Genomic DNA, 25264 nt, shown 5'->3' with positions numbered 1-25264 from the left:
TTATGGCCTCTGTCGGAATGTCTCCTGACTTCACATTGTGGTGATATTTCTTTTAATGACTGAAAAGTTTTAAGCTTCTTCATGAATCTGATTCCAATTGGCTACTCACTCTGCTAGATTTTTGGGACTGTGTATTGAGGGCTTTTGAATTTGCAGGCCCATATTTTTGTTGTTGTTGCTGAGGCCATCAGCTTGGCCCTAGGAAAGTTATGTCCAGCCGTTCCAGGCCAGGGGCTTTTGGTCCAAAACATGAAGATCCCGGGGAGGCCGGTTCCATCCACTCCTTTGGTATTGTGTGCTCAGGCAGAGTGATCACAGTGTCAGACTGGAGCTCGGCACCCAAGTTGATTCAGGATGCATCCACTGAGTAAACCTTTAAGTCTTTACAACACATAGCAGATACTTGATACATAATTACAGAACTACTGAGGCTGCCACACTGTAAGGGGTGATCAGTAAGGAAGATATCAGAGGAGGGGGTGGTGGGGAAATTAAAAAAACAAAAACAAAAACAAAATGACGGCTAGTATTCACTGAATCCTTAGTATGTACCAGCACTGGGCTAGCTAGCGTTTTATATTATTGTCTCATTTGATCTTCATGAGAACTGCACAAGGGAAGAAAATAAAACTGTATTTTCCCCATTTTCCAGATGAGGACACTGAGGCTCAGTGAGATTAAATAATGTGCCCCGGGCCATATGGCTGTTTCGGGGTGGATCTGGGACACAGAGCTCTACCTCTGTTCCATGAACTCCTATGTGTGCTGGATGGATACTTAACTCATGAGAAGGGGAGGAAAAAGAGAAGGAAGATTAGGTGATAGACGGTATGAGCAGAAGGAAGGGAGGAAGTGGTCAATGAAGAAACTCCTCAGGTGAAGAGGAGGAAATGGCAGAGCCCTTGCTGGCTATATCATGATTCTCAGAAAAGCAGGCCCACCTTCCCTTTCCCATGAGAGGGGCTGGGTGGAAAGCCTGAAGACTGGAGTGGAGATCTGAAAGGGTCTGGGAAGACCGGAAATGAAGAAACCTATTTAATTCTGTTTAGTCTAGTTTTGTTCAAACTTACTTGAACATAAAGTGTTTTTATTATAATTTTTAAAAATAATGTCTCTTAATATCCAATACCATCAATGCTCTAAGGAATATACTTAGGGAATTACTAACAGGGGAAGAAGCGGGTGACCAAGAGCCAACATTCTTACTTGGTAAAACAGGTACAGTGCTACCTGCCTGCCACCCGCATAGAGCTGATGAGGGATCAGATGAAAATCAGGACAGATATGGGGGATTTCCTCTAAACTAGGAAGGGAGCTGTGTGAGTGAGAGAGAGGTGAGTGAGAGAGAGGTGGGAAAAGCACTTGGAAAACGTTTCCAGTGATGAGTGGACCAGGCACAAAGCTGCCTGGCTGAAGGCCTCCCCTCAGCTGCCCCTACCCTCGGTCTTTGCTGGGACAGCAGTGACTGACCCAGGGGGGAGATGGAGAGAGGCCATCTTTCTCTGTCCCTGGCCCTGCCCATGGCGACAGCCTCCTGGTTACACAAAGTTCCCAGGAAACCTCCATGGGTGGGAGTCCCAAGCCTCAGACCAGATGTTCACACTCCCCCACAAAGCATAGAAATGGCTTACTAAACAGTCTGGCCTCTGCAAACATGTTAGAGCATTCATAATTTTTAAAAATAATAACATGGAGAAAATTCACTTGGCACATCTCAGCCCTGTACCCCCGCACACGGTCAACTGCCTTCTCTGACATATTGGATTTCGCAGAGTCCCAAGCCTATTGTGTAAGGAGGGACAAAGATTGCTCTTTGGCTCTGGAACACTTCCTCATTCTCCCTCTCTCCTTTCCACATTCCATGAGAGGGAAGGACAATTCTTTTCTGTGGCCAATTGGAGTGAATGACCTATGAGACTGAACTGCACTTCAGATCAGCTGGTGGAGGTGCAGTTACCCCGGGCAAGCTGTGCCCCTCACAGAAGAAAACAGGCATGCTTCCATTTCCTAGTGTGTCTTTGCCTTTGGGCATAGAGGAATGCAAAGGATTTCCTCTAACGTGACTTCATCATGCTCCCAAGCTAGTGCCCTGGCACCAGCAGATACAACTCCAAAAAGTTAATAAAACCATAAAGTGACCAACAAGAGCAGCAAAAAGGCCAACATGCAGAGCCTGGTCACAATCCAGTGCCATGAGGCAGTGGGGAGAGTCCCTTTTTCATCATGGAGGGGTTTCAGTTTTCTTTGTTGTTGAGGGATTTGTACAGAAACTCCTCTCAAATAATGCAGTTACATCAGAGATCAAGGTGCGTTGAAAGAAGAATGGATGTTGAGGGATCAGCAGGGCTGATAATTGGGCCACATGCTGACTCAGGGCAGCCACAGGCATCCGGGCTCCTGGGCTGACACCTGAGTGTGGAACAATGAAGCCTCATATGCTGCCAAGGACAAACGCGCTGGGCAGTGTTCATGACTCTCACGCCCTCCCCCCAGCTGCAATGTGCCTACCCCTCCCTGCAGAGGTTCTCCCAACTGCCTGGTGCAGGGCAGACATCAAACTTACAGACAGATGTCAATTTGTCCATATGGAAAGACAGTCATACAGTCACGTGACTGTGAGTAAATAACAAGAGTTGGCCCAAGGCAGCAGCTTAAAGTGATGGAACCAGTACTTGAACTGGTCTGTGTTTCTGATGTCCACTCTAGTGCGAGGTGCTTACCAACCACTTAGGACCAAAGGCTATGTGAAGTTGGAGTTACCCCACCAAGTATACTTTAACATGATCATATCTGTATATGAAAAGGTAACTAAAAATGCTACTTTCTCTGAATGAGGACTTTAAGAACTTCTTTTTTCCTGATTCTTCATTAAACTTTCTCAGTTTTCTACTAAAAACATAAAAACTAAAATGAGGAAAATAAAGCCATGGCTTTAAGAAGCTCAGATTTTTCCAGTGAAAGTGATCTTCATGATTTTTATTTCAGAGTCTCATTCTATGTTTCTCTCTGAAGGATGAAGGTACAATGTCTTTAGCCATTTGGGCATTTCCTTTTTATTCTGGGTCTAACAGGTTTCTCCGAGAAATGATTTTGCCTCAAATTGATTGTAACAACCTCTCTTTTACATCCTTCTGGGAGCTCTGTTTGCCCCACTCTGTGTATACACAGTGACTGAGGCACTAAGGAAATGCTTGGGGACAGGCAGAATCCTGACTACCAACTCAGACAACACAGAAGGGGCCCGACCTGTTTGGGCACAAAGTGGCCAGGCTGACCCTCAGGCTGTGGGAAGCTCAGGAAGGCTGAAAGAAATGGCAGGACTCCTCCTTATGCAGATTCAGCATCTCAGGAATTTTGTCACCATGGAACAGCCCTGTGAGCTGGCTGGCAAGCGTGGCCTGGCGTTTGAGAGTATCAGATCTGCATGGGACAGATGGGGGCAGCTTAGACCAGGGTGTGGCAGGATGGAAGTTCTCGGTGGTTGTATGCTATGACTCTTAGCATTTGCATTACATTTCCTAGAAAATAAGGCTAGAGGGAATGGACATTCCCAACACAAAGTCACCGATGGACACATTCATGAGGAAGATGCCTTGTGGCCCTCCAGGCAAAATGGGTTTCATGAGCTCATCTGGTAGCCAAGTGGGCCAACACTTCTCCAGCAGGGATCATGTTACTCTAGGGAAGGCATAAGGCAAGAGGCCTGAGGATTGAGTTTAGACTCACCTGGACGTGGCCAATAGCCTCCAGCCAATTGATGCCTCAATGGCAGAAAAGAAAACAGATATTCTGGTTAATACACCCAATGGTGGCATAAATATGCATTCTTGTTTTGGATGTTATCGTGTCATTTTTCCATTTTGTTGGGGCTGTAGAGATGGTTGAAAAGAAATGGGGCTTGTGTCCCTCTCCCTGAACTACCAAGACAATTCTGACCCAGCTTTTAAACACTGTCTACCAATTGGATGGCTCCCCAAAGTAGGCCTCCGAGAAGTGTCTACCCTGGTTGTCCAAGTTTGGGATGAGGCCTATGAGTCTTCTCAAGTCCACATTTAATATTCCAAGAGAAATCCCTTGTGCTTTCCCTGAAAATGCCACTCTGGCCATGTGTGTGAATGCTGACTCTTGTTGGGAGTTCTGGATCCACATCCAACATTAAATGGTACCTTGACCTCATTTAGTGGCTGCACTCTTTAAAAACCCTTTCCATCTTTCTGGTAACAAGGGTGAGCCTCTGGAAAAGACTGTGCACAACATTATTATGTCCCAAATGTAAGACACAGTTTATGGGCAGGATTGTCACAAATGGTGAGGTATGTCTCGTTGGCACTTTCTAGTATCTGGACCTTGTTAACTGTCGTTGGCACCTCTCTCCCTGCTCTCACCCATGGCTGGATTTCCTGATGTCCACTCAGTTTATTGTTTTTCTTTTAGCCTTCAGTTTTCCATAGTCCTCCCACCCATTGATATCTGTGTTTCAGATTAATTTTCACCAGATGTGAGTGTCTGGACCTCTCCAAGATTTGTTACTCTCCTTCCATGTTCCTAACCTTCTTTGGGCCATTAGTGTGATTTCTCTGACCTTGCTAGTATTCCCAACACCTCCCAAAGTAGTGTCATCTGCAACTTTCCTTCACATGCTCTTTTCTCCCCTTTACAGATCATTAATAAGGAGGTTAAACAAGACCAGACCAGCACCGTACTCTAGAGCAAATGACAAAGGGGTGGGAGAGGCTAGAGTGCTCCCTGTGCGCCAGCCCTGGCACAGGAAGGATGTAATGTAATGCAACAACACTCCAATAGACACCTCCCGCCTCTGGCTCACAGTCATTTATCACCACTGTTTGTTTATGATTTCTCAGCCAGACTTCAGGTCCTGAGAGTGTGGTCATATCCAAGCCAACATGTACTGCTTTGCCAGGTAACTCTCACAAGCTCCAGAAAAACCCACAAGAACTTATTTACTGCACTTGATTTTGCTTAAAAGCTTCTACTCCAGCCCCTAAGTCCATCATACTTGAGAACAGAAAGAGGAGGACTGAGACATTATTACCCTTCTTTCTCTTCCAAGTCATCAGCCCATAGTTGTTTGTCAAATATTTGTTGACTTTTCATGTTTATACACTCAATTTTTCTTTGAGCTGAAAGAAACCTTCCTCTAGTAACATGGGCTAATCTATAGTCTCCAACAATCAAAACATCCTTTGCTAGACCAAAGTGTCATTAAAATCAAGGGTAACTGAAGAGGATTTTTTAGGGTAAACATGCTTTAAGACCTGCTAGAAAATGTGTAGCTGACTTGTATAGCTATGATCATGGGAATAGATTTCCTCTTTTGGCTTTCCTTTCTTCTGTCTTTTTTCTTATCCTCCAATCCACCCATCTCACATTATCAACTACTTTCTTCAGTTGGCTTATAGAGTCTGCTCTTCCAAGCCTGGTAGTAACAATAACAGTGATATTCTGATGAGAACTGGGCTCTGGCCATGCACCAGACATGGCTAGTGTCTTACTCACCTCATGTCATCTAATCCTAAACACAGCCCTGTGAGGTGTGCACAATATTCCCCAAATGAGGTAATGGAGGGACAGAGGGAAGGACACTTACCCAAGACCACCCAGCCAAATAGTGGTGAGTCAGGATCCAAATCCAGTACCATCTAAATGCAGAGACCACATTATGAGCCACCCTACCACACTGACACCCAGTCACTCATGGATGAGTGTTCTCCTTTCCTGAGTTACTGGCCCCATGAGCATCTGTGGAGGACCATAGATGCTCTCCTTGGAACATGTGTACATACCCACAATGAAGACTGTTAGCCATGTTAAAGGATTTACAGACCCTTAGGGGTTCATGGACACCAGCTTGAGAATCTGTATACTACTCTAAATTCTTCCAAGGTAGGAATTGTACTTTGTTCACTACCTCAACAACAGGACTGAGATGAAGAAATATTTTTTTTGAATGTGTTATTGATTGCAAGGACTTTGGACAAAACATTCAAGCTGTAGCTCCGAACAACAGCTTTATAAGATACTTTCTAGAGTAGCAGAGGAGGGAGAGAAAGAGGAGGAGGAGAGGGAGGGGGAGGGGGAGAAGTAGGAGGGAGAGGAGAAGGGGAATGAGGAGGAGGAAAGAAGAAAAAGAAAGTGAGGGAAGAGATAAAGCGAAAACATTTCACTTTGCCCAGGAATGAATTCTGCATTAGAAATAAGGAGAGTCTTTGTCATGGTTGTTCTGAAACACTTCATAACTACTTCTGGTTACTTCTCCTCTGAACTCCTGAAAACAGGTTATTGAAAGTTTCTTCTGCCAGAAATAATACACTCAGAATTTTAAGATGGGAATCCAATCCTTATGAGCAGGAAAAATCTCATGAAATGTGCCTCAGGTGACCGAATTTTTGGTACCTGAGGATCTCAGGGGGAACTGTGAGAGCCAATGGCATCTTCCCCCTACGTGTAGGTCCTTTTCATCCTTCTACAACGTCAGGAGCTTTGTTTTCTGTAGACCGCTATGCTTCATGTCTCCCTAGTATAAGACTGCTGCTTTTCCTTTGCGACCTTTGACATACAATTGTCTCCTTTTCTTTGAGAGTCAGGGGCTACACGTTCTGGAAGCTGGACTTCAGCTATGCTTTGAGCTTGGCAGTCTGCATGTCACTGCAACGAGAGGCCAAAGATTCCCATGCTGATATGCAGGCAAATGGAAAAGAAGGAGATCAAAAGTCTGCTTTTCCTTTGGCCAGCCTGACAGGACACCTGGGGAAAACAGAAGAGAACAGGACTCCTACTCAGCCCTCTGCCTCCAACAATGGCCTGTCCCAGCTTTGGCACCCAAGGTAGAAGTTTGGAGGCAGTCCCATTTAGTACTTTCTCTTACCTGTCTGTCAAAGTCCTGCTGGCTTCACTTCCTAGTCTCATCTCCAACTTATCCACTTGTCCCCCGCTGAATATCACCTCTCCCATTGCTCCCCTGGGTCAGCACCATCAATTATCTCACAAATGATGGAAGAACCCCTACTTCTGCTCTTCCTGCCTATGACAGTTCATCCTCTACACCACAGCCAGGCTTGTTCTGTAACTAAATTGAATCATGATGTTCCTGCTTAAAATCCTCCAATTTTCTTTTCATGTTTTAATTTTCTTAGGATAAAACCCAAACTCTCTACCTTGGCCTAAAAAGGCTTTACATAATCTGGCCCTTTCCCACTTCTTCATCTTCATCTCATTGTCTGAATTTTCTACCCCAGGTTATGGTCTGCGTGCTCTGTCATCCCAGAAAGCCCTTTCTCACCCTCTGCCATTTGCACGCCTGCCTGGGGCCGCCTCCCAAACACACATCCTGACATGGACTTTCCTGCTTTCAAAGCTTTGCATAAAACTCACTTCCTTGGAGAGATGCTTACTGAAATCCCTTCTGAAGTAGATTAACCAAGTAGGTTCCTCTTGTTAATCTTGATATCTTCCTGGTTTCCATCAAAGCAACAATCAAAATGTATAAGGTTTCCACTCACAGGTAATTCTTTATGGTCTATTTCCCTCAACTATATTGAAAGATCCACAGCATAGCAACCACGTCTATGTTACCCATTGTTTTCTTAGCATGTAACCAAGAATTTAACCATTTGAAGAAAGAATGCATGAATAAGTGGAAAACAAATGGATGAATAAATGAGTGAAAGGAAATGGCAAAAGGACGAGATGTACCTGATCCTCAGCCGTAGGAGACAGAGGGCGGTGTCCCTGCACAGGAGGTATAAGAAAACCTGCACTTTGCAGAGAAAATGGGACTTCAGTTAAAGAGACTGAAAGTCCAAGGCTCTTTCCATGACTTCTGTCCCAGCCACTAGGTTTCTTTTGTCCCAGTACAGGTACAAAGCCTAGCGTTTAGACCTTTCCTACTGAGAGAAAGCAAGGAAGATATAAACCTTCCAGCCACAATAAAATATCTCCTTCCTCATTCTCCTGACCAGAAGCAAGACAGGGAGTTCTACCAGCCTCTGAGCACTGCTTCTACGTGTAAAAAAACCCTTCCTCGTGTCTAAGTGCTCTGTGATTCACACTTGCACTCCTGTAACAGTGTCCACGTGCTGGTGGCACAGAACTACAATTCTTCATTTTGAACAGGATGCACCTACCAGCATCGTGGCCCCTTGCCAAACTCGTTAATGCCCACATCTGTATTTTTATGAACAGGTCCTAAAAATTTGCATATGTTTTCAATCTAAAAAGACTTCTTCCTTTCTAGTGGTTTAAGAAATAAACATGATCTTGTGTTCGATGTCTGCTCCATTATAAGAGTTCACAGTAAAAGCTCAAACATTCAAATGTCATGGCAGGTGCGGCCCTGGATGTCCCAAGGTGCCTAGATTTGGTCCCTCATTGCTCCACCTCATTGAATGTTCACGGAACAAAGCACCTCTTGGGAGCCCAAGGAAAACACTTCCATTCAGTGGGAATGAAGAGTTATTTGCTGACATAAATGATTGCCACATCAGGTGGATTTTCCTGAAGGAAAATAATGAAGACGTAAGCTGCTGCTTTTTTCTGTTTTGCAAAGCAAGAGAGAAAATGCAGTAAGGGCTCTAAGAGCACATTTTTGCAATCAAAAATAGGGGGTGAGAGGACAATGATTGAACACACATTGCAGGGATACCCATGAGGGCAACAACTTGCTGGAGAATGTGACCCGACAGAATCTCTGCAAGAAAACCAGAAAAATAAGGCAAGCCAAAGGTAAATTCTAGGCATAAGAAAGTAGGAGTGGGGGTGAGCCAGCAGGGAGGGAGAGTAGAGAGAAGGTGGAAGCAGAACATAGGAATATACGTTGAATTCAAGCAGCACCAACTATGTAATTTGTGCGACCCAGTGCAAAATAAAATTGTGGGGCCCCATGTTCAAAAATCATTAAGAACTTGAAGACAGTGACAAGCAGAGCATTAGACTAAGAGTAGAGCCCTTCTAAGGCTGGGGTTCTGTGGACTATATAGGTCACACGCTAATAAGGTTGGGCTGGGGTGTGAGGTTTATGGGGAGAAAGCCTAGCTCTAGGGGCTGTCAAAACTCTTTAGAAAAGAAACTTTCCCCAGTTCATTTTGCTCTCAGAAAACACCACCCTTGAATGATCACAGTGAGACAAATAAATCATGCCTGGGCTAGTGCTTGGAAGTGGCAAAAGAAGGAGGAGTTGTCAGGGCTGTTATGTTAATTCCAATTTGTTGTAATTTTTGGAGCGACTTTTCCTAAACTGTGATTCATTTCAGCACCAAAACACCAGATTCAAGTCACAGACTTCTGATGCTATTATGAGCATATTACTGATGGCTAGTAAAATAACTTCTTGTGATGTTTCTTTTATAAGGGCCATAAATCAAAATATTCAAAACAGTTAATTTTTAATGTGCCACTATTATCCATCTTTAGTTATAAATTTAATGTCTCCTTAGGCCCCACAGATTGTAATATGACTCAAAACACGCAACGGCTGTTCAAAAGTGGAAGGTCCCCAGTATCTCATTATTTAAATCCTTAAGATATGGTTTTAAAAGCCTGAGGATATCTGAGCAAACTTGTTTAAAGGAGTCATAAAGGAAGATAGGTAGTTTTCCTCAGAAGTCTATAAAATTTATTATAACATATTAAAGTAGGATTATATATTGAATAATTTTCAGAAGACATTTGTTTTCTGGGGTACATGGTGCTTGGGGAAATTCACGAAAGAATAAAGGGGGTAGGGGCTTAACACTGTTGTCTCCATTTGCCTTGAGCAAAGCAAGTTTCTCTGGGAGACTTTGCACCAGTTCTACCCTGAGGATGACAACACAGGTCCTATCTTAGGGGACAGAAGGGTGGATATCATGAATCTTGTGAAAGAGCAATAAAAACCTTTATCATGCAGGGGGAGACATGAATATAGCCCAGCATCCTAACACTTACAATGGCAGAAGAGAGAGCTTCATGGAGGAGCCCCAAGTAGGACCGGCTCTTCTCAAGGCCACCCCCAGATTCTTAGAGCCTTCCTTTGCCTACCCGTCTCTGCATGCTGTGGGCATGTTTCACATACTTACTTTTTAACATTATAAAACCTTTATTTCGTATTTAATGCTGTTGTAGGTCAAGTGACATGTGTATTAGCTTTTCTGCATGAATAAATATGATGTTTCCCTTTAAGGCTTTTTCTAGATAGGGACAGAGTCTTTCAGATTGGACCTTAGGGATTCTTCTGGTTTCCCCACCTCTTCACACTGGCAAGCTTCCCTCTGGAACCACTCTACATTTGGGAGAGTTGGTTCCAGTGTCGTTCTCCCCTTTACCCAGGAAAGGGAAAAGAGAGGAGATAGAGGGTCTGATGTAACTGGGGAACAGGTTATACTCGCAGAAAATGGATTCAGGAGGTGTTAACAACTTTACTATGCAGAAGGATGTTGTATCTGAAAATCAACCCCTGTGTATTCTCTACAGGACCATAGAAAGCCATCTGAGTTATTGGTGGGACCTGCAACAGGTTTAATTAAGCAGTGAAATGCACCAATGAAATTGTCACTTGCGGGCAAAACACACCAGTTATCGTTTTAAAATTCGACTGAAGCACCACTATCATGCAATATGAAGGCAAGACTTGGAGAAGGGCACACCTGCTAAGTTATCCCAAAAAATTGCCTCTTGTGACATTCCATATTGTCCTAGAGAAAGAACCGCACATTGAGTACTTTTTAACCACAAAAAATCACCATGGCGCACAACTGACCACATTCCTTGTTCTGAACAAAATGGCATATACAGTGTCATCCGTTCAACAGCATATTCTATGGAACCATAGGTATATTCAACTCCGGGGAGTTTATGACTTGTTAAACAACCTGCAGTATCCTGGAGAGGTGCGATTTGCAGCAGCAAGTCCCTAGAGTTCAACGTTCCATTTATAACCTTGTGGTAATTACATATGCCACTATTCAATTATAATGCAGATAACACAGAAATAAAGGGTGGGTTCTCAATGGGTAAAAATCAGCCTTCAAAAGAGCAAAACCCCTGAGAAAAAAATGCAATGCATGAAATTTATAAAAGCAAAGCTCCGTAGAAGCACAATTGTAAAAAAAAAAAAAGAAAGAAAGAAAAAGAAACCAGCAGATAGAAGGCCACTAACCTGCCAGTACTGATATTTCTATTCTAATTCATTTAAAGAGATACAGTTATCCATTCACCATTACTATGCCTTGATCCTTGTGCTTTCTTCAAAACTGCCATAGAAGAGATAGTACAATCCATTAAATGGGCTTCTTAGAGAGGATAGTTTCAGCTCCACGAAGTTTTACTTTCCTTATGCCTTGCCAAACATTTGACACAACCAGAAGGACATGAGAGTCACACCACACTGGCATATCTGGTAAAAGCAAGCAGTTGGCTGAAAGCCACTACTGGAGAATAGCGACAATTTCTGAGTCCACAATCATGCCTTTAAAAAGTGTGTATAAATCCTAGCAAGGGCACAGTTTACATCTTAAATAACACAGAAACATTTGAATCGTGCTCAACCCAGCCCCAACACGGCAGAGCAATAATGTGGTTGCGGGGAGGGGTAGTAGGAAGGAGGGGGCTCTTGGGGGATGGTCACAGAACACAGAAGCAGACACGGGGCACAATCACAAACATCAGCGAACACAATTGAGCACACATACAATACAACACCAGAATGCAATTTTTAAAAGAAAAATGATATAAAAGATGGTTTCTCACCCCTCAAAACAAAACTGGAACTTTGGTTTACAGGCCCGGCTATGCCCATATGCCCTCCTCGTCATCCTGTGGCCGGCCCGGGTAGGGAGGTGCACGGAGAGGAGAGGAGGGGAGCACCAGAATGAAAGAAGAGAAGGTTAGTTACACCGTGATGCACTGGAAAGGCACACTGATCTTCACTTTGTTTTTTAATCTTAAAGAGTGAGGGAAAAAAATCTATAGTAACTTAAGTTCCACATCACTGACTTGTCAAATACATAACTGAGTTTTGTATCTATGGCAACCCCCACACAAAAACATTCCACCCACCCGGCTCTGACTCTGTGTCAAGATTGGATTAGAAGATTAAAATTAGTCTACATTAGCAGATGATTATATTTTTGGAAAGCATGCAATCTGAATTGCATATGCCTAAGGAGTAGATTAAACCTTTTAAGTAAGCAGAGAAGTAATTATAGTAATCAAATACCCTTAATTTCTCTTAAGCTTAGAGTATCAATAAAGGCTGAAGAAGAATTAAAAAAAACATCAACTCCATCTACTTGGGTGGAACAAACTTTTGCAGCATGCGATAATTCACATCGGTTATTTCACAAAGGCTCAAACACGCTGTGATCTTCTGGATTTGTCAGGTTCTATTTTGCTCTCAGCATAAAAGAGGATGTGCACGCCATGGAATGATTATACATTTGCATGGAATGATTATACATTTGCAATCAAATAAGTTTCAAAGAGAAGAGAGTAAACTTCAATTCAGTAGAATGCTTGTAGAAAGAGAGTTTTGTTTAACTTAGAATTGTGCTCAACTATGTATAAACTGAAACTTATTTGGTCTGAATTCTTGTTGTTGAAAATGTTTCCAGAATGGCTCTGGCCACTTTCTTCACTTAGTGAAGTGGCCAATAGGCAGAGAAACTGAATCTCTGAAGACAGAAGTAAATCTACCATCCCAAGGTCCTGTTCTGAACAAGAATTCTCACTTTTTACTGCAAGGATTGAAACAAAGTGTAGAAGACTGAGTGGTTCATATCCTGATCTCACACATAATTTGGGAGCTGTGTCCTTTAATAAATCCCCAATGAAACTAGGTTTTGCCATGATTCGCTTCTTTGTTTTGAAAACCAGGAACAGGAAACAAAATAACTTGGATACTTTCTCACCATTTGGATTCTTACTGCATAAGTTGTTTTAATATTTGTTTGAATTGTATAAAAATGCCAATATTTCACCATTTTTGATCTAGAAAAACAGCAATTTCATACAGTTCAATGAATCTTGCCTTTGTCTTTGAAGTCAGTTTTCATATAATTTTTGTCCTTTTTTTCTGTGCATTTTATTTTGCCTACTTGAAAATATTATTCTGAGAAGAGAGCCCGAGTTTACTGGACTGCCAAGGGGATCTATGGCCCACAAAGGGTTAACAATCCCCAAATGATTTGAGTCCACCAAGTGATTTGCACAGAGTACAAGCTGGACAACTCAGTGTGAACTTGCACTGACAGTTTAGATAGGCATATTCTAGCAAAAAATAAGGTACAATTGATCATTTTAGCTGGATCTTCTCATGTATAATTTATCTGTGTTAATTAACTACAACAAAATCTAGCAATTGCTCGTGGCAATAAACTTCTCTTTTCCCTACATAACTTGAGAAATACGTATTTTTACATTCATTGAACTTCCTCTCAGTTCCTGGAGAAAAGCAAAGTTAATGTCCCTTTTTATGCTAATGAAGAAGTAAAGTCTAAAGCATGGGAACCTCTGGCACCCACAAATGGGCTTCCAGGGGCCTAGCCACCCCCTGAAATTTAAAGCAGAATGCTGTGGGTATGCGTGTAGTATATTTCTCTGGATGGAAGCTCTAGCTTTCATTATAAGGTTTTTTGACCCCCAAAGTCACTGCTGTAGGAAAACTCCAGGCACAGAGCAATGCAATGATTTGCCAAAGTCACAAAACAAAATAGAAGGTTTTCCCTAAAATGCAGCCCACAGCCCCTGCTGAGCACTTCTAAATGGCTGTAAAATCACTTTCCTTGCAGAGCACTTTATTTCATTTTGCACTGAAAACCCAACAACATGTATACATTTAGTTTGTTTCAAATCCACTCATAGAGGGTTTTAAATTTTGAAGAAGAAAGAAAAAAAAAGAAAGCCGCTGCCACCAAAATCTACCACTATTTTCTTAACAGTGAAATGTGGTCTAATGCAAATGACTTTTAGCAAATTAAATATATTAAAAAGTGGTAATTAATTATGATTGAAACAGACAGGAGTTGTAGGTTGAAAATATACACTGCCAATATCACTACTGAGCCTCGTCCACCACAGAATAAAAAGGAGCTCCCAGATGTCCAGGGTTATTAAAAACCAGATGTTGAGATCGACGTCTTGTATGCTGGTGAATAAAGTAAAGAAATATGACAATCCAATATAAACTTTGCTAACATTTAACATGGCAGAAATGTGGATAAATTCCTTTAGTGAACTCGGGATATTATGCATTTTTTTTCAGGTTTTTTGTTTCTAAAGTCGAAAGTTTTTAACAGAAAATAGAAAGGGAGGTGGTGGCCATTTCTGGTCTCTCTAATCTTCAAAGCTTAAACATGAATTGACCCTAATCGCCAAGTGATCTGGGTCAGAGTGAGTGTCCGCTTGGGGAATAAAAAACAAAAATGCAGGAGCTAATCAGAGGGGGAGCTCCAAGTATTTCCAAACGTTCACAGCTGTCTGACTCCTGCACTGCTTACATCTTTGTATGCAAATATTAATTTGTTCAGCGATCTTACTGCACAGAAATGTAAATTTGGGGGCCAAAAAATAAGAAACAGATAAATGTCACTTGATCCCTAGCTTCATGCCAAGTTATTTAGAAATTCTTGGGACTTTCAAAATGCATCTATCAGGTCTGGGAGAGTCTGTTTCCTTGTTTTTCTGTTTCCAGATCTACTTTGCAGTGGCTTTTCTGGATGTTGCCTGGTGTTACCTCCCTTGTGTGTCCTTCTTGAGTGATTGCTATGCCAGGAATTGCCCAAATATCTGGATGGGGAGAAAGCCTCTACTCCATCAGTCATCCGGGTGCTTTTTTCCACAGCATCTGGGGATGGGAACATCCAAGGTGGGCTGAAGCCCAGAGCACAGTGACCACAAAACACAGCAAACTTTGAAGAGTAGGGAGGTTTAGCTATCAAATAACCTTAGGATGAATCTATAGCTCCAGAGATTATATGAGGCCTTGATGGAAATCCTGCAGTCCCAGATGCTGGGCCCTAATGGGATTCTCGAAATACTAAGATAAAACAAAATTCCTCACCAGATGGGCCACTCACAGGGCTATGCTGATGACAAGCTCTAAGGGGAAAGGGATGAGACATCACTGACAAGACAGGTGACTTCTTGTTGTGGGGGGCGTTTGTTAGCCCCAGCAAAGAAGCTGTGGGAAGGAACTCTATAATATGCTATGATAAATGGCCCAGTGTAAACTTTTAATTGGTCTCTATTTTCAAGTATTATCTATAGTCAGCCAACAAGCCCCAGCCCATCACTGGATTTTTTTTTTTTTTTTTCAAAAACACCTGCAATTCTTTTGAGTTAACAGCCAGCTTTTTTCTTGAAATTGGAGGACTAGGTTCCTAATGGGGTCCTTACTATCACACCTGTCCTAGCTGAAAATGAGAGTGAAATGAAGGAAGAATCACCTCCAAATCAGCCCACTGCCTCTCTGAGAATTCAGCTAGCTGTCTCTGCCAGAAAGTTCACACTGGCTTCCTTGGGGGGAGGGAAGCAAAGAGATTGTCCTGGTTATAGCAGGGTCTGGTATAGACAGTCACCAGACTTCTCCCTACCCCCACTTCAGTCCGTGCCTTCTCTGACACTTTCTGGAAACATCAAGCTCCAGGACTCTGCTAACTTTGGCTGCACAAGTCCTGGAAGCAACACTATAGTGTGGGATTTATGATGTGCCCTGTGTCTGGGTTCAACCAAAGCAGCTCCTCTTGGCATTTCCAACTGCAGGTTTGGCCGGAGTCGGGGAAGACAAACACAAGTGCAAAGGAAAAAAAAAATGGGTATGAATCTGGAAAACAGGGCCACCTAGCCTGGTCAGGGCACTAGTAAGTTTACTCTCGGGGTCAAGCCCAAAGCTTCCCTCTGGGGACCTTCCATCCCTGCTTTTCACCTCCCCTGCCTCCTGTAATGCTTAGCCCATGGATAGATGTCTCTGTTCAGGTGATGAGGTCAGGAATGCCTGTAAACTCTTACATGATCTGTATTTGTTATAGCCTGTGGGGCCCATTTCCAGATAAGTTCCCCCCAAAGAAGAAGAAAGTCCTAGGTTCAGATACTTTGCGCCCTGTTGAAATATAAATGTTAGCTTATTTCTGACCTGGGCTGGATCGTTTCTAGCACCTGTGCTGGATAGTATTAGCACCTGTGCAAGGTTAGAGAGTATGACAGCTCTCTGTCTTCAGTTTTTTTTCACTGAGTCTCACCACTGCCCCATGACACAGGTGTTGGGAGGCCTTTTGTGCAGATACAGAAAGGAAGGCTCAGGAAGAAAGATCAGGTAGCCACCAAAGGACACCTGGCTAGGAGCTGTGGAGCCAGGGTCAAATTCCAGTCCATCTAACCACAAAGGTATACCCGCCTGACAGGTGAACTCTGAAGCCACAGAAGGAAGGGCTCATGTTGACCCTGAAGGCATTTGTCAGTTCTGCTTTTCTCAGCTCTGAAGTACTTGGGACTTTGCACTGCCCTCTTTCCAAGCTGTTGAAGGGCCTGGATGGAGTTGGATGGCACAACTCAGGTTGGGTCTGTCTGGCTCTTAGAAGAAAGAGAACCTCACATGCAAATAGTACCTGCCCTTATGTGGGCATTATCAGCAGCACCCTCATGGTCCCTGAGGGAAAAGGCAGAGCCTTCACTCACTTTGCACTGCCTCACAATGTCTCAGATGTGGGATTTTAACAAATTATTTCCAAATGAGTAAGTATATAGGATCAGTTCTTGCTTTTCTGAATGACTCAACTCCTCTGAGACAGAAGGCTGCCTGGATTCCAGAGTTCCTTAGGGTTGCCAAGATTCTGTTTACTTGTTTCTCCCAAGAATGGCTCCTTCCCCCTTTGCACCGCACCAGCCACTTCCCTGCTTTACTCTTCTAACTCCAGTTGGTGAAAGCTGAATGTCATTGGCTGAGGGGAATTCGACAGGAGATGTTCATATTTTAAAAACACTAGCGTGTTTCTCAAGGAAGAGGTAGATAGAGACTGGAAGCCTGTGCAGTCTCGGTTGGTTCTTCTCAGCAAGTTCAACTCACAGGGCCTGAGGAAGGGCAATCATCTGAGTCCTTTGCCAGACCACTGAGAATATTACGGGGCGGGGGGGTTCTCCTTCACATCTAATGAAGTTTCTTCAGGCACTTTCTTAATTTTGGGGGGCCTTCATCGTGGGGCAACTTGAAGAAAGTAGTTTTCTATTTCCTTCAAACAAAACTAATTCTGACAAACCAGTCTTTGGTGCATGGTGCCAGATCTCTCAGCTGAAAGATGCAAGATACCCAGCTGTAGATGGAAATGCTGGAAGGCTCTACGTTGGCCAACAATATTGTTTCAGAGCCCAAAGTCAACATCTGTTAAAAGCTGAGCCATTGCCAGATAGTCATAAAAAAGGGGTGAGGGTGGAGACAGGCTTTATATTTGCTCCCTCATCCATCAGTCATTAACACTTGGCTTTGTTAAATACAGTGAAAACTGTGTTTTTAACATGACTCTGGTCCTGCCATTTTCTGGCTAGTGGGCAAACAAATCCCTTAGACTCTTGACTCATCACTTCCTCAGCTGCCTCAAAAAGAAAATGGGATCATATCCTGACCCTCATACTTCATAGGGTGCTGACTGAATTAAACTGAAGAATGTAAATTAAACCACTTTGTAGATGTTACAAACATATACAAATATAAGCAGGCACACCATCCCTGTTGGTAGCATTTGATAGTTTGCTACTATTATAACAAATTATTTGACATTGCACTAAAGCCAAAGGCAAAAGGGTATGTGTAAAAAGGACCCAATAGTGTATAAAATTTCATCCTTAGACATTTTAGCATCTCTGGGCTGTTCCCAGCTAGAGGTTATTCAGATCATTCATATAGAGATGCTGAACCAATTTTTAAAGAGCTATTACTGTGTATAGAAGGTAGTTTTCAGAATTGGTGTTTGTGCAGTGGACGTTTAAAAGATGTTTCTAATTCTCTTTCCTGCGCTTCTCCTTTATCTTCAGGGTGCTGCAAGTGACTGGTGTGTGTAAGTCAAACATGATCCTTATGACATCAGTTCAAAAAAAAAAAAAAAAAAGAGGAGCAATGGTGTTTAGCAACAGAGAAAATGGATCTCTCTGCTTTCAGACATTTCAAGGTTGGCCACCCCCCTTTCCACAGGGGAGCCGAAGTGCTGCCTCTTAGACAAATGTGACTGGATTAAAGCAGCAAGTTGAAAAGGAATCAACCCTCCAAATGTTGCCAAGATGAGTTACATCTACAAGCTGGGGAGTGCAGGCAGTGTCTGAAAACCCTTGTTGACTCAAAAGATACTGCAACAAATCTTTTAATGAAACCCTAATACTGTAAACAAGGTTTAAAACTAAGAGGAATCGGTAAAAGGGGGGACAAAAACTTGACCCAAAATAGAGTAAGACTGGTCTTCAACAGGCTCAAAGCTTCTGTAAGGCAAAACTCCTTTTCTACAGGAGGCTCCTGCTGCATTCAGCAGGTCTGCCTTTTTCCCATGCACAGAGACCCTACCTGGCAGGGTTTATCAGACCGTGCCCTCATGTGCTTACATGTCAGGAATTAACATCACACCCAGATTAAAGAGCTTTGGTAACAACCTGCTCATCTGCAAAGCCAGCTTCCCAGCGGCTGTCACCCCGCCTCCCTGGCTCTCCTGTGGCTCCTGATGGCTGGGTGAGCTCGCAACTGCTGGTAGGGGAAGGAGAGTTAAATACTCCCCCAGCAACAGTTCAGATGTTTGTCCTCATTTCCTTCTTTACCTGTGGCCTCACAGAGAGCCCTGACAGGGTCATTCCAGAGCTTCTGCTCTTAAAAACAAGCAAACAAATAAACTGCCACCTTTATTTCCCAACGGTGAGAAACAGCGCATTCCTCGTGTTTTAGTAGCTTCAGGGATTTTTAATAGTCTTTGAAGGATAAAGAAAAAAGTGATATCTGAGCTACCTTTCTATCTCATCTACTTCTAAAAATCTGTTGGGTTTTAAACACAGCATCTTCCAATCCATTTGTGATAAAAGGAGTATCAGCAAAGAGGCAAGTAATCACAAGAAAAAAAGAATTTGTAACTGTGTGTGGTGGCGGATGTTCACTAAACATATTCTGCTAATCATTTTGCAATATATACAGGTATCAAATTATTATATTATGTGTCTAAAACTAATATGATGTTACATGTATTATATCTCAATTTTTAATTTCTAATTATCTTTTTTCAAAAAAAGGAAAGAGACAAATGGCTCGCAAAATTTATTTCAAAATGCATCCCAGGGTATCTTTGGCTCCGATTGTGAGAGGACCAGCCCAACAGTGGGAACAGCTGAAATCTCTGAACCCTTCTCCCATCCAATCAACATCAGCCTAACAGAAGCCTTCTTCATTTTGAATTTGAAGCCTTCATCTCTTCATGAAGCCAAAACCCAAGGCCTCGTCCAAGAAGTGGGCCATGAAATTAGGTTTGCAGTGTTAAAAAACCTGATTGCTTCTTACTCAGACCAGCTTCAGACATACTAGCTTGGATGGGAAACTGATATTAAAAACTGAAGACATGTTAACTTTTCTTATTAGGTTACTGTCATAGGGAATTCAAAATTTCTGCTTTGTTCTGTTGTTCTGTAACTATACTTTAGTAAGCTCTGATACATGGTAGTTAATTTTTCTTCTATGTAGGAAACATGAAAACGTATTTACACACACACGTATATATGTATATATTATGTATATTCAAACATGTACTCAAGGGAAGTTAAGGAGAGAAATTTCCAGTTAAACATGATCTTGAGAAATTCTTCCATATGTGGAAAAGTCCTCAGTTCGTCTGACATATAGCGATACATACATATATACACACAGGACACTATGTATACATTTATCCCACATTCATTTAACCTCAAAACATAAAATAAATTCTTTTTTTTCCTCGCTAAGCAAAAGCTAGGAATAACAATTCTATATACAGAATCCATCTTCGGAGGGCAATGGAGCAAGTTAAACCCCTTGTCTGTTTGTTAGAATTCAAAGGGCTGCACTTTGGCTAATCTGTTGGTGAAAGTACAAGGCAAGCAGGGCATCAATCATAAACCCCGTCCACCATTTCACAGAGAGGGCTGTGGGCAAGTGGGGAATCCAAGGGCCTTGAGTTTGCTTTCTGACAAGTAACAGGGCCTCGGGAAGGGTTGCTGTGACAGCTTCCATCTCCTGGTGGACAATGAGACTCTACCAACTCCTTCACCAAACATAAAATGCAGGCCTCTGGGAGAAGGAGGAGGCGGAGGATGAGGTGGAGGGGGAGAGCAAGGGACTTTTACCCCACAGATCTAGGGCTAAGAAACACCTGGGGTTTGGAAATGTTGTCACCGGCCTCTAGCCACCACCTCAATGAGGACCTAATTGTAGGCGTGGCTAGACAGTCCCCTCCTATGGGAAGGCTCTGAAGGACACTGACTAATTCTATCTGAGAGCTGGTACCTAAGGCTCAGGTGTGTGCAGCATGGACAGAGGTGGGACGGCAAGAGGGTAAGAACCCCATTTTTATTTTGAGCTAACTCTACTTACGGCTTTTTTGTCTGTAAGGGGGAAGACAGGAGATGTTTGGGGGCTAGAAATCTCAAAACTAAGGTAGCAAGGGTGGCAAGCTCTGCGAAGCAGAGCATAGGTAGCAGTCAACCTTGGTGCGATCACCAAGATCATTTCATGATAGCTTAAAATACAGCCTGTATATCCGTCCCATATACGTACCTTGAAAAGAAGGCCATATCTAGGATCTTTAGTGACCAAGTTATTTGATGGCTTATGGGAAAATGACAGATGTCTCAGGTAAATCTCAACAGGAATTTTCAGCGAAAGGTCAAAGTGGACATTCAGTGCTCTGAAATATACCTAACCATACAAACTCCAGTCTTAGCTGAGAGCCAACATGTGCCAGGATCACACAGTAACCAGGAGCAACAGAGAAAAACCAAAGTTCACTATTTACATTTGCAGACAAATTCTGGAAATTGCCAAGTGGAGTGAGCAATATTTAGGACTAAGGCAACCAAGTTTCTGGGAATAGATTAACAGAGCAGACACCCTAATGTTAAGGATGCAAAATGGAAAACCCAGCTTCTGCCACAGTAAGGTCACTACCTTGAAGTACGCCCCAAGCCCTGGCAGATCTGACAGCAGCCCCTGGCCCAGGGAAGCATCCTGTTTTGCTTTGGGAGCCTGGCCTGTCTCAGGCCTCGTATGTGCAGACTCATACGTGAGTGAGCAAGGGGCTGTGGGCCCCGGCAGTCCACTGCTAAGGGCCCTCTGTAACCCAGAGCAAATCCCCTCCCTTTCTGTACCATGCTCTCCACTACTTGAGGATCTCACTCGGGTAGTTCCATGGCAGTGGGAGAACTGCAGGAAGCGGCATTCTCACTGGCACAGGTTCAGCAAGAATAAAGAGTAAAAGGGAACAGGTGAAATGGGAGGAAATGAAAGGATAAAGTCATGTAACAAAAGAATGTACATAAAGACAATGGGAGCCAGGGAAAACGGAAAGAGAACTGAGGAGATGACATTTTTGTTTCAACTTTGAAAAATACAACAAAATAGGATAAAATTTACTATAATTCAATGGGAAGGGGGACAACACATGTGTACTCTAGAGAAAGTTGACATTATAGCCATGCAACCATATTTAACACCTGTGGTTGTGTAAATACATCCATACTGACATCCAAAGAGGTCTGCCACCAATTATAGCACTCAGAGACTCAGGACCTCATCTTGGGTCTGTCAATTTTCAGGTGTGTGACTCTGAATAATTGACAACATCTCTGAGCTTTAGTTTCTTTACATGTACAGTGGGGATACTTTCATCTGCCCATCCTATTTCCCAAAGGTACTTAGGGAACAACTCTTTCAACAGACATTTATTGAGGGCCTACTATGGGCCAGACAGGTATGAATATACTTTGAGGTATGTAACAGAGTATGAATAGAACATAAAATTCAGCCAACTTTTTCCACAATAACTTAGTAAGTATTATGCTTCCATGCTCCTGGACTCTGTAGCCCTCCTTTAGAAGTAGGATTTCTATAAGTAAAGTGTGAAATTTAAATTTTAAATGGGATCTGAAAGTCTTCGAAATAGTCAAAATCCTTGAGCTCTTCAACTCCTGTGAGTAAGCATTTCCATTCAAAAACAAGGGAGGGAGAAGAGATGCAAGTTCTGGGCTTGGAAAGTGGCCATATATTCTGAGGTTTCCATACAAAAAATGTTTAGGATTTTGCCATTTAGGCCCCTACAAATTAGCATAAGAGCGGCAGATGGTTTAAGAAATGGAAGCACATTTTGCACAAAAAGCAGTGAGATCTAGGTCCTTAAAGACCAAAAGCCCACTCTAAGATCCAGGCACGGGAATGTGAGTCCTGGATGCCCAAGGACAGCCTGAACTAGGCCTGGCGTTTTGAGTTGGCTGGAGTGTGGGATTTCACTCCGATGTTATGCTTTTCTTCATACCTGGAAGCCATTAGGAGATTAATAAAACACGATTTTTCCTGGGACCATAAATATCATATGATGCCTGGAAAATAGTAAAAAGACTTGACATAATTGATATGGCAAATAAAGATGCTCCTTTGACAAAATAACAGATAATGGTGACATGCACAGAGGGCATTTGGGAGAAGTTGAGTTTCCGCTTAGCTTTTCTAAAATCAATCGTGGTCACTTCACTGAAAATAAAATCACAAGTATGGTTCCAGCATATTCCATTTATTCTTTGGTCTTTGTTGTTCCTCAAAGCTTCTCAGCAGCTTGTGTCATAGGAACTATTTGTTGTCTTCCCTTGGAAATATTTGTGCCCACCTCTTGGTTTGAGAAATTTCCTAAGGTATTATAACTAGGATTTGTCTGAATGATCTACCTGGACGTTTCAATGGCTATGGCCATCATGGGGTCATAGGCCTTCAAATACCATGCCTGCTCCTTTCTTGGGTAAGGGTCTAGGCTGTCAGATTGCCACATCCCACTGACCTCTCTTATGTTCTCCAAATTGTCCCTTCCCCTCATCACACTCATTTTCAATTTCTGAGGGTTGTGTATTTATGATTACCCTTGCTTTCCTGGGTCGTCACCCTTATACTGGTTTCCTTAGCTCAGATCTACTGGGTTTTTGGTGGGATAACTCATTCTCAGACATTATAGCCTTTAAAAAGTATCCCAAGAAATGAATGAAAGAGGCACTCTCATTTTCTGCTATGCAGGGCACAGCAGAAATTGCCTCAAAACTCCACCTTCTGATGGAAAACACTGCTGGAAACTGGATCAGCTATGTTTTAAACTGGGTAGTCTCTTTCTTCACCTGATACTCTGAGAACAGTATTTCTCAGAGCACAGATGTTACTAGAAAAGAAAGGAAAAGAAAAAAAAGATTCTATGATCAAATAAGTCTGGGAAATGCTGGATTAAATAAAATTGGAGAGCTTTCTTTCTTATATGACTTTTTAGATCCTTTGATCTGCTAATTGCACCAAGACTCTCTAAGATTGAGTTATAATATGCAGCATTTCCCCCAAATTCTTTACTCACTGAATCTTTGTTTCAAGACTTTCCTCCTGGGACTAATGTTCCAAAAGTTACTTTGGGAAATGCTCGTCTAGACTTATAACCCTTGGATTCAGTTTCTCCTGAGGAGAAATCAAAATCATAGTAAATGAGAAAGAGACAGGGAAGAAATGGAAAAAGAATCTAATTCTGCAAGTGCCCAGCAATACTTAAATTGAACTTCCTAAGGAAAAATGAATTTCTCTGGAAAAGTAGCAAAGTGACTGGTTTTCCTTATATTTCTTTATTTTCATGTGTTCTGATCTTTTAATAAGCTCAAGGGACAATAGCAACATTTTGTAGTCCCTCTTCCAGAAGATGTTGGTCAATCCTCAGGCCACAGGAAAAGTCAGGGCTGGAAGATTCATGGGAAGGAAATCAGGAATCCATTGGAAGAAATCTCTCCCCTTTAAGTCAATTCAGTTAACACGGGTACATTATGGACATTTAGTTTAAATCCCATCCAAATCAATCCAGTGTTCAGACTCTTAAGCTGTCATCATAAGGCTGCCACTTTCTCCTGAGAAGTAGCTCCACTCCATACATATTAGAATATATGTTTTCACAATTATACATAGAGTTTGTAATCACCTGGGAAAGACTTCCCAGCCTTCCAATGACTGTGACATTCTGGAAATTAGTTTTATAACAACCCATATATTGGTATATGAGCTGTTGGTGATTATAACAGAGGGTATGATTGTCCTAGACCCGAGACTCCTAGTCAAAAAGGTCACCAGCCCAGAGGATCTTGCCATTTCCATCACTGGAGTCAACCACTCATGCAGGTCTTCTTAGTCAATTCTCGTTTCTCTAATTGAAAGAGTGTAGCAAGGAAGCCTTATAGCTTTGCTGACTCCAATTTAAAACTGCAAAATTATCCTTCTGGTCAAGGGTATGTCACTTTCAGGTGAACTTCATTGCAGAGTGAGTTCCTAAGTCATGGATCCCTATTTAAGTCATAACTGTCTTTTCAATGTCATGTTCTGATTGACATGATCCGGAAAAAACTGAACGAGACCTGGATTTTTGTCTTCAGACTAGACAGCAAACTCCCTGAAGGCAGGGGTCCTGTCTTGTCCATCATGTTCTTTCCCAAGGCCAGCGTGGTGACTGGCATGGAATACGCGTTCCAAGTATTAGCTGAGTGAGCAAATAACCAGAAGCAGGACTCAGGTCAGCCCACCACCTCCCCTTCCAGGGCCTGAATTTCTCATTTGTAGAAGAGGATGAGGTTATCTCCCTCTATGTCGATGGGCTGCTTAGTCACTGAGATGAAGGATGGGAAAGTGGAAGCCTATCACCATCCTCTTAACAGCAGCAATGACAAAGGTATAGCAGAGATCCTGATGACACATCTTAGCCAGATACCCCTCAAAGGACACTAACTCTTCTGGGAAGGGCATTACCCCTGAGCAATGATTTCTGCCCTGTAACAACCTCTAGCGTTGGTAGACAAACATAAGAGGGTCAACGAAGCCAGCAAGTGTTTTTGTGTTTAAAGATCTCTGGAAAAGCAGGAGACTAGCTTTTGTGAGAAATACATTCACAAGGCAGATAAATTTGATCTGGTGTCCAGTTTCTAGCAGGACGTATTAGCATATGTGTCTCTGTGATGAAAAAAACCTGTTATCTCAGGAGGTCCTTGTGTGAGTCACTCTCCCAGT

At 42.6% G+C, this 25264-nt stretch overlaps 1 protein-coding gene across 2 annotated transcripts in view; it reads right to left on the bottom strand.

Moving 5' to 3' along the window:
• ERC2 (ELKS/RAB6-interacting/CAST family member 2) overlaps positions 1-25264 on the bottom strand; it is an 858173-nt gene that overhangs the window by 156120 nt on the left and 676789 nt on the right. The gene's annotated exons all lie outside the window — the stretch shown is intronic.

Source organism: Ursus americanus, chromosome 14 (assembly GCF_024610735.1).
Source record: "Ursus americanus isolate L20-20 chromosome 14, mUrsAme1.1.p, whole genome shotgun sequence".
Classification (NCBI taxonomy): domain Eukaryota; kingdom Metazoa; phylum Chordata; class Mammalia; order Carnivora; family Ursidae; genus Ursus; species Ursus americanus.
This window is presented reverse-complemented; position numbering and strand designations above follow the sequence as displayed.